Consider the following 12,570-nt stretch of genomic DNA (forward strand, 5'->3'; position numbering starts at 1 on the left):
CCTTGCATGTGGGATCAGATATTGTAGCTTTGAACTGGGACTTTCAGAAGTCTCTTTCAAAAGCTAAAAAATGGTAAGCCTGTGCTATGGAACTGATTGTGTCAATGAGCAAAACAGTGAAATGACTTCCCATAGTGCCATGGAATCAGAAAATGCTTAGGTAATGTGCAGTGGTGATTAGTGTGATTGGAACAAAAATAAGCTCCTTTTGATTGTTTTGTCTTTGATGAGGGTTGAGGGTTGTCTATATGAGAACAGTAAACTGATTAAATAATCATTTTAATCAGGTTCACTTAGCTCTTAAAAAGTTATTCTGAGATTTCCTGTATCTGCATGTAAGAGCCCAGGACAGGATATATACCAACAGGTAGCTTGATGTGATATTATAGAACATGAAGGCCTGTAAATACTACCAATGTAAGCAAAAAGACCAGTGCAACTTTGGGAGTTAGGATTCCAGCCATTTGTTTACAGACTCAAGTCAATGCTGCAAATGATAAGCAAAAGGATCACAAGAGCAAATGAATTAGAGAAAACCTTTGGGTTAGATTGAAACAACCATGATCAGGGCAGAGTTTGTGGAAGGCATCTTTACCTTCCCTTTCTTTCTGTCTGCAGACCCCTGTTTACTCCTGTCTGTCAGAGACTCAAGCCTGGGTCACCACTCCTTCCTGCCTGAGCAGCACCTGGTCCTGTGGGTCCACAAGGTTAAATGCACACAAATACATAAGAACATAAGAGAAGCCGCTTCCGGTCTATGGCAGCGCGTTGAGCAGTCGCACCTCCTGGACCTACCGGGGGTGAAGCTGCGCACCGGCAGAAAGGAGGGGGGGTGAGGCATCGCACCCCCCCATGAGCCTGGTGAAAGGCTCCTGGCCAAGGGACTCTCGAGAGGTCACCTCTTTGCCAGCGCGATGCTGGGAAATCGAGGTGCTTCTTTGTCCCCATGGTCCCTCTGCTGAGTGTCCATATGAAATTAGTGGTGCTGACTAGGACAAGCGTGGGAGATCGAGCGGTTAAAACCGAAGGCAAAGCAAGGTCAGATGACCAAATATGAACGTGAGTCAGAATAGAGCGGTTTTTACTAAGCTAAAAGAAAGCTCCCTCACCCCACGGACTAGAGAGTAAAGCGAGCGGGGGGAGGGGCTCCTCCCATGCGCATAAACTTCTAAGCGAGAGTGGGGGGGAGTGGAAGAAAAAGCGGTAAAAACTGTTGGAAAGACTTACCAAGGCGCGTACAAGCGTGTGAGCACATATTCAGAGACTTTTAAAAGTTTGGCGAAAGTAAACAACCGATAAAGATCGCAGGGAAGAGGACAGAGAAGGAGAAACTTTTAAAAACAAAACTAGCAAAGAGCCCACGACCAGAAGGAACCACCAAGTTGGCTAAAACTATGGCAGAGTCCCTGCACCCCCTGCTGGAGCAGATGAATAACCTCAAGGAGCAGCTGTCAAAAATGAATGAATGTATCACTACACAGCAGACACAAACCAACGAGACTTTAAAAATCACGGAACAAACAGCTGAGGAAGTGAAAGAGGTTGACGCCACTGCTCAAAGGGTGAAGAAAAAGGTGCAAAAATCGGGAAAAAAGCAAATCTCAGCAGAAGAACAGCTTTTACAATTACAAATGGAGAAGGCAAATCTGGTCCTTCGCTTCCAAGGCGTCCCAGAGATTAAAGGAGAGAATCTGAAGCAAACGATGAGCGAAACATTGGCCCCAGTGACAGATTTGAAGGCGGACTATCTTATGAGCGAAATGGATGTGGTCTACAGGGCCTACTCCACATACATAAAAAAGAATAATCTGCCTGGAGAAATTGTAATGAGATTCTCAAAGAGACACGTGAGAGATTGTATCCTAAGAGCAACGGCGGGGACACCCTTGAAAATTGGGGACAGTGCCATTCGAATACTGAAAGATATCCCATTTGAAATAAGACAATGGAGAAAGAAATACAAAGATTTAATTCTTTTTCTTCAAACCAATGCAATCAGCTACAGGTGGTTATATCCAGAGGGCGTAACCTTCAAACTTAAGGATAAGAAAGAAAAGATTGACTCTGTTTACAAAGCTCGGGACTTTTTGAGAATCCAGCTGGGTGAGCCAGAGGAGGTGGATAAAGAGGAAAAGGACAGTAAGTCCAGTGGTGAACTGGACTCGGGGTCTTCTGGAGAGGACTCTCTGTCTGAGAAGGGGGCAGCGGTGCCTAAAAGTCCTTACAAACTGCAGAAGAGACAAGATAAGAAAAAGTGAAGATTGAAGGACTCTGAATTGTGTCTTTGATAACAATGTTTTTAATATTGAGATGCTGAGGAGTCTTTTTACAACAGTTAAATTTAAGATTTAAAAGGTATAAAAGCAAGTCTGACTAAGTTCATAAAATGTAGTGTTTTAAGAGATGGCATTGTATGTAAGCAATTTGAGGATCTCTTCTCTTGGGTTTTTAATCAGTAGTGGTTATCTTTTCTTTCTCCCTAAATGTAGTACCCCTCCCTCTTATCATCGTAGTTTTGTAGTCTTTATAAAAATGCAATTTAAAAAATCCCCTTTGGGGAGCAAAAAAAAAAAAAAGATAAGAGAAGCCAATGTTGGATCAGGCCAGTGGCCCTTCCAGTCCAACACTCTGTCACACAGTGGCCCAAAATACTAGGTGCCATCAGGAGGTCCACCAGTGGGGCCAGGACACTAGAAGCCTTCCTACTGTCACCCCCCCAGCACCAAGAATACAGAGCATCACTTGCCCCAGACCGAGAGTTCCTAAAAAAGCAGAGCGTTGTAAAAATATATATAAAAGTTTATTCAGAAGTTTTAAAAAGGATATCACTATGCAGTCTCTATACCTTGGTAACACAGAAATAAAAAAGCTAACTTTTCTATCTAATAAATTTAGTATCTGGTACTATATGGCACACCTTCTTGCAGCAGTCCAAGCTGTAGCGTAAAGCATTCTATATGTTGCAGTCCATCATGATATAGCGTATCAAAGCATACTAGCATGGCACAAGCATAAAGTTAGCATAGCTTCCCTTTGGTCTATATCCTTATTATAGCTTTTTTTGCCCTCTGGAATCAGGTGGTCCTTTGGATCCAATCAGAAATTGCTTTTGATGGAACTTTCCAGAGGACTTATATATTTTTTATTTATTTTTATTCATGTCTGCTCCTAGTTTCCTCCTCCCATCTGATTATACAGCAGAGCTAGGCTTGCCAATCCCCAGGTCAGAGCCACTGGTGGACCTCCTGATGGCACTGGTATTTCTGGCCACTGTGTGACACAGAGTGTTGGACTGGATGGGCCTTTGGCCTGATCCAACATTGGTGTCTCTTATGTTCTTAGGGTTCCCCCGGTTTTCAGGGATTCTCCCCACCACCAGCCAGCTCACTGGTGGGGGAACCCCGCTCCCAAACAACCACATCCCTGCACGACTTCCCCAACAGTATGATGTCACTCAGAAGTAATGTCATCACTCCAGGGATATCATGTGAGGGCGCTTTGGTTTAAGGGGAAAACTCTATGATTTTAAACCAGTTTTACCATAGAGTTTTGCCCTTAATCTAGAGCACTGGTTCCCAAAGTGGTCCATACTGCCCCTGGGGGGCACTGGAATGATCCAGGGGAGCAGTAGGAGCCTTGGGTGACATTGGGGGGCGCTGGAACTTAAAAGTACTGGGTTTGCCGCATGGAGGAATGGGACAACAACATGCGCTTCCACACTTAACACAGAACAGCAAACTGGCCATGCAAGTCCAACTATATACGCACCCACCCAGCATACCCACAGTCCCATTGGAGGGTTTGAATTTCCCGCCAAAGTTTCTATTGGTTCATGCTGGGAGAACTAGGATCCTAGGTTCCTATTGTCTAGAGGAGCTAAGCTCCTGACTGTGGCCGTGGACCCCTGGTGGCGGTCTGCGTACATAACACCCCTCCCCCCATAGTTCTGACCCAACATATGTAATATAGTCCTTTAAATAAGTGGGGGGTCGGCGCTCTCTGAGGGAATGCCAGGGGTCTGGTACTAGGTCGCTCGCTACAGGTTCCAGTTGCCTATCTGTGACCTGGGGCTGGGGCACCTGTTGTGGTGGCTGAAGTGTCTCTAGTTCCGTTGTGTCTGCTGATGGTTCCCTGGAAGAGGCCTCCTCGATGCTGAGGGTTTCAGGCTGACTACTGGGCTCGGGTATGTAGGTGCCGGTTCCTGCTGCCAACGATGTTGGTTCTCCTGCCCATGGGACCTGTCGCCGCCTCAGTTGGTCCAAGTGCTTCTTTAAGAGCCTGCCATCTTCTGTCAATACCTCGTAAGATACCGGCCCCGTGACTTTGATCACTCGCCCTGCCAACCATGGATTTCCCGTTCCATAGTTCCAGATGAACACTGGGTCACCCGGGAAAAACCCTCTTGGAGCCTCTTGCTGTTCCACCATCTTCTTGGTGTCCGGGGCCCAGTCTGGGTGTAACTGATCTAACAAGGTCACGAGTCTTTGGCCCATCAGTAATTCCTTCGCAGTCTGCACCATCCTCTCGGCCTGGCTGTTGGTCGCATGGTGGAAGGGCGCAGATTGGATGTGCCGAATCAGGTTCCTTTGGAGGAATTCCTGGAACTCCACCGATGTGAAGGCTGCCCCGTTTTCGGAGACTATCGTGTCTGGCAGCCCAGGTGTAGCGAAGATCCGGCGGAGGGACCGGATCACGGCTTTCTTAGAAGTTGTGGACACGGGACTGATCTCCAGCCACTTCAAGTAGGAGTCAACCGTTACTAAGAACAACAGTCCCTGAAATTGTCTGGCGAAATGGATGTGAAGCCGGGACCATGGTTTGCGGCTGTGTGAGTGCGCTTGGTGGGTTAGGCCAAACTTCCTGGCAGGTTTGGCACCTCCGGACCCAGGACTTGATCTCAGCATCAGTTCCTGGCCACCACACATAGCTCCGGGACAGTGCCTTCATTTTTACAATGCCTAGATGCGCCTTGTGGAGTGTCGTGAGTACCCGCTGTCTCAGGGTGCTGGGGACCACAACTCAGTCTCTCCACAGAAGACACCCCTTCGGGGCCAAGAGTTCATCTTTCCGGGTACTGAAATCTGCAAACTTGGGGCCCAGGGACAACGTAGGCCAACCCCTCACCACCCAACCCAAGACCCAGGAGAGGAGGGGGTCGCGGGCTGACTGGGCAGCGATGTCGGCAGCTTGCAGAGGAGGCTCCAGAAGACTTTTGATGAGCAGGACCCCAGGCGCAGGAATGGGATCGGTGTCTGCAACTGGCAGCGGTAGCCAGCTCAGGGTGTCAGTATGGCCCATAGCCTTGCCCAGGCAGTGCTCCAGGCGGTACTGGTAGCCAGCCAGAAAAAGGGACCATCTGAGGACCCAGGGCAACATGGCTTGGGGCATCTGTTTGTCGGCAGCTAAGAGGCCTAGGAGAGGCTTATGGTCTGTAGCGATCGTGAAAGGGTGCCCGTAAACGAAGTTGTGAAACTTCTTGACCCCGGCAATGATTGCCAAGCCCTCCCTGTCTATTTGAGCATAATTGCACTCCACGGACATTAAGGTCCTCGAGTAATAGGCCACAGGAACCTCGTGGCCGTCAGGGAGGATGTGGCCTAGGACCACGCCGACACCATAGGGAGAGGCGTCACACGCAAGGACCACAGACAGGGATTCATCAAAGTGGGCCGGCACACTGTTGGAAATCAAAAGCACTTTCACCCCCCTGAACACCACCGCTTCCTTTGGGCCCCAGGACCAAGGAGCTGACTTATCCAGGCATCAGTGGAGGGACTCTGCCACTGCGGCCTTGTGCGGCAGAAAGGCGTGATAAAAATTTATTAGTCCCAGGAAGGCCTGTAGCTCTGCTTTACAAGTGGGGGCGGGAGCCTCCACAATGGCCTTCACTTTGTCTTTAGCCAGATGTAGGCCGGCAGCATCTACCCGGAACCCCAGGAAGTCTACTTTGGAAACCCCGAGGAGACATTTCTCCCGTTTCACTTTGAGGCCAGTCGAGTCAAAGCGTTGCAGGACAGCGTGGAGGTGGGAGGTGAAGTCATCAGGGGATGCCGCGGTAATAAGGACATCGTCAAAAAATGGCATCACTCCAGGGATCCCTTTTAACAATGAATCCATTAATTGTTGGAATATCCCTGGAGCCACGCTTACGCCGAATGATGGACACCACCGATCCCGAGTCCACTTCCATAGGGCAGGGGGACCCCTCGATCCAGACCGTTACTTGGATCTTCGGGGTAGCAGATAGGTTGGGGAGGCATAATACCTGGAGAAATGGCCGGTCGGTGAGGAGGTGGAGTTCCGAAGTTTCCGCTGCTGTCCTGTAGGTGGCAGCAGTCTGGCGTCTGGGCTGGGTGATAGGCTGCTGGTGCCTGCTTCCCTTGGACTGGCAGATGCGGGTGAGGTGACCCTGCTTTCTGCATTTGTGACACGTAGCATTGCAGAACTGGCAGTACTTACGCTCATATGCCTCTCCACAGCTGGTGAACATGGAACGGTCGGCAGTCTTTCCGGAGGATCCTGGTGCTGCGGGTCCCGGAGGCTTAGGGCGGGAGGATAGTTGGATGAGACAGACGTCCTCCTCATTGGAGTTCTTGGGCGCCGAGTCAGGGAGCACAAGGTGAGATGCAGACGAGGGACGGTTGCGGTGGGAGGCCTCGTGTGCGATGGTGAGTTGGAGGGCCTCATCGATCTTGATGTCGGCAGTTCTGATCATCTTCCTCCACAGCTTTATGTCGCTGATGAATTGCGTTAGGAGGTTCTCCTCCACCTTGGTGAAAGCACAGTCCATAGCCAACTGGCGCAAGGCTGCCATGAAAGCAGCGGCCAACTCACCCGGTTTCTGGACGCGGCCCTGGAACTCCATCCGCCTGGTGAGCATTGTTGGCCGTGGCATCGTCAGGGCATCGATGATCTCCTTGTAAGAACACTCGAGGATCGCCCAGGGTGCGAGTAGGCTCTTCGTGAGGCGGACTGTGTTCACGCCACAGGAGTTGAGGAGAAGGGCCCGTCATTTGCCAGGATCAGTTACCTCATTGTAGGCGAGGTGGCAGGTCAGTTGGTCTGTCCACAAATCCCAGCGTTTGGGATGGGCTGTATCAAAGATCCCCAGATTTCCTCGAGCGGAGGCCATGGCTTTGGCGTGGAGTGGGTGGCGGTGTCCTTGACGCGGTGCTGCTTGGGAGCAATGTGGGGTGTGGTTGCGTTGGCTGGATCGAAGCTTGGTGCTGCGCTGGGATGTGAGCCAGGCCTGGCTCAGCGGAATCCCATCTTCGTCGCCACTTAAAAGTACTGGGTTCGCCGCATGGAGGAATCAGACAACGACATGCGCTTGCACATGTTTATTGTACTTAACACAGAACTGCAAACCGGCCATGCAAGGCCTACTATATACACACCCACCCAGCACACCCACAGTCCCATTGGAGGGCTTGAATTTCCCGCCAAAGTTTCTATTGGTTCATGCTGGGGGAACTAGGATCCTAGGTTCCTATTGTCTACAGGAGCTAAGCTCCTGACTGTGGCCGCGAACCCCTGGTGGTGGTCTGCGTACATAACAGGAATGATCCGGGGGGGGGCAGTAGGAGCTTTCAGTGCAATTGAGGGGCGTTGAATAAAAATAAGGGGGTGGTGGAAGCATAAAGAAAGAAAAGTCCAGAACCTATCTAAAGCAGCCTTTTCCTGCCTTCTCCTGGTCTTCCCTGGGATCAGGGAGGGAGGGAGAGGGGGAGAGGGGTCCCCATAGCCAATCACAGCCATGCATTTGCAAATTGCATATGTATGTGCACCCTTGTAAGGCTGTGGTGGCTGCTACTGGCCTCTGGCTTCAGGCCTTCAGCTGCTGCTGCTCTGTCCCTGCCTTGGCCTGTCTGCCTGCATGGGTCATGGTGGACTCTACCTGGACTGAAGAAGACATCTACGGAGCTGGGCAAAAGCGAGCGGAGAAGAAGGGAGGGACTTCCGTCTGGGCGTTTACTTGTGTGTGAGAGCCGGCTGTTTAATGTTTGGACTGTTTGGACTGTATGGTTATGAATCCGACGGGAGCTTGTAAAACGGAATAGTTTGAACTGTGACAGCGAAGTGCCTGGCAAGCGCTTATATAAGTCAACAGTTGCGAGGAGGACCCAACAGAGAGTTTGGGAGCGGATATAAAAGCGAAAATGAAATTAATACCATTCTCAAAGCGGGGATCCTCCAGAAATGGCATGAAAGGAAGAGGATTTATAGTGCGTGAACTGAGAGTGTTAACAGCAACCCGAAGGACGACCGAACAAGCCGGAAGGAGAAGATAACAGAGGAAGCTCCTCCACGTCAGCGACAGTAAAAGTACCCAGCACGCAAAGAAGTGGTTCTGAATGCGCCCAGAAGAGACTTTTTTTTTATTAACAGAAATTCAAAGGAACATTACTAACATACTAACAGAGAATTACATGTGACCGGACCAAGAAAAGAAGTTTGACAACACAGAGAAGAAGCTCAAGAAGTTTAATTGGACATTACTAACAGTTTAATTTACCAGTTTATATATCACTCAGCTTTCTCTTTCTCCCACTGTCTACCCTTCCCATTTTTTCTTTTAAGCGAAATACCTCCCCTTTTTAGGGGAGCCAATAAAATCTTTATTAAAAAAAGAAGAAGAAGAAGACATCTAAAAGGTACGATTTGAGGAAAATACATATTATTTTTAAAGGGGGATATTAGTAAAAGGACCTTTTAAATTAGTGGCCCTTTATTTTAGGTTATGTGGCCTGCTTGGGGTGGCTTTGAGTTACAGTTCTGTTGGGTGTGGGGTGGTGGTTGGCTAAGCCTTACTCTTTTACATTTAATAATTTTGAGGGAAAGTTTTAAAAGTTTGGTTTGCATTTAAAAGTATTTCTGTTGGATTGTTTTCTAAAAGTAATTGTGGTAATTGCTTGTTGGTGTGGTGGTGTTTTTTTATTTTGTGATTCAACTTTTGTTATTGGTTGTTGTTTAAATATTGTAATTTTCAGGTTGGTTTTTAAATATATTTCTTGAGACTGCACTGCTGTGTGCCTCAAAGGATGCCAAATTCTTCATAGTCTGCAGAAGTTATGCAAATGGAGCCCATTTAATGGGAAAAGCCAAGGATTGCAAATTCTGACTCCCTTGCACTTGGGCTTGTGAGATTCACTAAGACTTGGTTGCATGCTTTGAAGTAGGACTTTGCAGCTGGGAAGCCAGAAGTTAAAGTGGAAGTTCTTGAGAAGCTTCTCTTTCTATTTGGGACAGCCATCTGGTCAGTGTGGTACAGTGTTTAAATGTCAGACAAGTGCCTGGGAGATCTGGGTTTGAATTCCTGCTCTGGCACTGATAAGTAATGATTTCAAGATTAAAGAAATTGGGGTATTGGATTGCTCTTTGGATTGCACTATGTAAACTGCCTTGCACCTAGTGTGGGGGTGCAAGACAGTAATGATTTCCAGTTATTTCAAAGCTGGCTTTCCCCCAATAATTCGTGTGTGTATGTGTGTGTGAGGGGGTGTTATTCCCCAGTGGTGGGAAGAACTATAATTCATGCCCGCTGCTGGTAATATTAATTGTTTTATAAATAAACACAGAAATTTTACTTTTTTACAGATAATATTATGTCTGAACCGAAGAAAAAATGTAGACAATATAGTATTCAGTATTTGAACTATGGCTTTATTCAGTCGCCTACAAACAGTACATTACCAATGTACCTGATTTGCCAAAAACTTTTATCAAATGAAGCTATGAAGCCTTTAAGACTGCAAGAACATTTGACAAAAGTTCATGCTGATAAGAAAGATAAGGATTTATTTTATTTTCAAGTACTTAAAGAAACTTTTTGAGACAGCCAACAATGGCAAAACTCTTTTCAATAGCATACAAACAAGATGACGATGGGCTTCTTACAACATTTCATTACTGATAGCTAAATCAGGAAAACTGCATTCTGTTGGTGAAGAACTAATTCTACCAGCTATAAGTGAGGTAATACGCGCCATGCTACACAAGCCAGCATCTGATATTACCAAGAAAATTTCTTTAAGCAATAATACAGTGCAAAGAAGAATTGATGAAATGGCTCAAGATCTGAAGACTCATTATGTGAATATTTTAAAACATCTTAGTTCTCTATACAGCTTGATGAGTCAACTATGCCAGGAAATGAAGCTTTGCTTTTAGCATACGTGCAATTCATAAAAGAAGGAAAAATTTGCCAAGAATTATTATTTACTAAAAAATTGCAAATTGATACCAAAGGAGAATCAATATTTCATGGATTGGAAGAGTTTTTTAAAGAAAAAGAAATTCCTTTGAGTAATATATTCAGTTGCTACTGATGGTGCTCCAGCGATGATGGGGCGCTACAGGGGGATTCTTGCATATTTAAAAAAAGTGGTTCCAAATGTATTCACTATACACTGTGTCATTCATCATCAACATCTAGTTGCCAAAAATCTGAGTGAACACCTACATAAGTCATTATAGTATGTCATTAAAGCGGTCAACAAAATCAGAAGCAATTCACTGAATGACAGATTGTTTGGACAACTTTGTATTGAAAACAATGAAGAATTCAATCGTTTGCTGCTTCATACAGAAGTTCGTTGGCTATCAAAAGGTGCCTGTTTGGATCGGTTTTATAAACTCTTTGACTCAGTGCTAGAGTTCCTAGAAAACAAAGATGGTGCTTTACGAGCCAACTTGATTGATTCCAAAAAAGACATAGCTTATTTGACAGACTTGTTTAATAAATTTAATGAAACAAATCTACAGCGCCAAGACAATGAGCTGAATTTAATCAAAACAAAAACTGTCATTTCTGCATTTGTGGCAAAACTTCTGTACGAATGAAATTTAGGATGAGGGGAATTCAGCCAGTTTCCAAATGTATCAACAGTAGAAAAACATGATGAAGACTTGCTTACCTATTGTCAGCACTTGGAGGCTCTCTATTCTGACTTTAATCAACAAGATATTCTTAAAATGAACATACTCGACTGGGTTTTGGACCCTTTTTCAATGACAGACACAGAAGAATCTCCAGAATTACAAGAAGAACTTATAGAAGTAACAACAAATGAGGAATTTAAATTTAAATTCAAAGATGGCTACCAACAGTTCTGGCTGCAAAAGCAGATACCTACACTTTATCCTGGATTATGGGCTTCAGTACAAAAGCTTCTAATTGCATTTCCTTCAACTTATTTAGTGGAACGTGGGTTCAGTGGGGTCACAAATCTGTTAACTAAATAAAGAAACCGATTGCAAATAGCTAATTGCGGTGCTTTAAGATTGCTGCTGACAAAAATAGAGCCAAACATTAATAAATTGATAACAGTGCACCAAATTCATCCTTCTCATTAGGATTATTTTAATGTCATTTGTGATTTTTATTTTAATATTATCCTTTGTTATCTTAATTTTCTGTGTGTATGCAAATGTTACTATGGTTGATTTTATAAAATACTTTTATGATTTCGAGCTTCAAAGTGTTTTATTTACAACATCTTTCTTTACTATGTGCAAATTTGTCACTGCATCTTTTTGTCCACTTCTTGAAGGTAGATTTCCAGGGGGGCGCTGAGTAATTTTTTTTCTGAAAAAGGGGCGGTAGGCCAAATAAGTTCGGGAACCACTGATCTAGCACATCCCCATGCAACATCCCTGGCATGATAACATCACTTCTGGGTGATATCATCATATCAGGGACATCCCAGAATGCCCTCTGAATCCCCTCATTGTAGCAATGAGGGGACCTGGCAACCTTAAGCTGAGCACAGCTTCTTGTGATTAACCAGTTACCTCATTCTTAACTCCAGCCTTGAAAGAGATAACGATGGTATCTGCAGAAAGGCCCAAACCACAGATACCTGCAAGCTGGAGCAGGCCTGCTACTAATCACATTAACCCTTGAGGGAAATTAGGGTGCTTTGCCTCACACCTTTCCAAGTTCCTCCTGAGGACTGGTAGACCATTAAAAGCCTACTGAGATAGAGATCCTCACCAAAGACAAAACAATCAAAACAAGTTTATTTTTGCAGCTAGATTTAAGTGCAGTAGCATGGCGTGAAGGCCTGGCGTGATCTCATCCATAAGGTCGCGGAGAGTCGGACTCGACTGTGCGACTGAACAACAACAAAGCACAAGAGACCAACAAGATTGTGAGGGTATAAGTTTCTAGAGTCTTTCTATTACTTTATTTGGTTCTTTAAAAAGAAGAGATAAACAGCTCTTTTTACAGATCCTTTATGCACACTTCTATGGGAAGCAAATTCTGTAATTCTGGAGCAGCCACTGGAAAGGCTTTGTTCCCGTCGGATGCCAACTCAGCATCCATCTGCAACTGATTGACTTTACAGAGTGGAATCATATGGATAGGCATGGATGTTTCCTCAGTAGAGCCCCCTTTTCAGTTCTATAATCCTAGAAAAAATGATGTGATGGACTGTCTCTAATTCACAACAACCTATCTTCTTCAGTGGTAAAGCCATGACTGATACACCTGAAAAGTGATATATAACTAAAGCAACTATAAGAGTAGCTTCCTTCCCTCTGGCCTAGCAAACTAATTTTAGCATA

General features: G+C 45.7%; 1 pseudogene; it reads left to right on the forward strand.

Moving 5' to 3' along the window:
• The first annotated feature begins 9,605 nt into the window (after positions 1-9,605).
• LOC107116360 lies at positions 9,606-11,355 on the forward strand (annotated as a pseudogene).
• Positions 11,356-12,570: the final 1,215 nt, after the last annotated feature.

Source organism: Gekko japonicus, unplaced genomic scaffold (genome assembly GCF_001447785.1).
Source record: "Gekko japonicus isolate JY-2015 unplaced genomic scaffold, Gekko_japonicus_V1.1 scaffold3678, whole genome shotgun sequence".
Lineage (NCBI taxonomy): Eukaryota > Metazoa > Chordata > Lepidosauria > Squamata > Gekkonidae > Gekko > Gekko japonicus.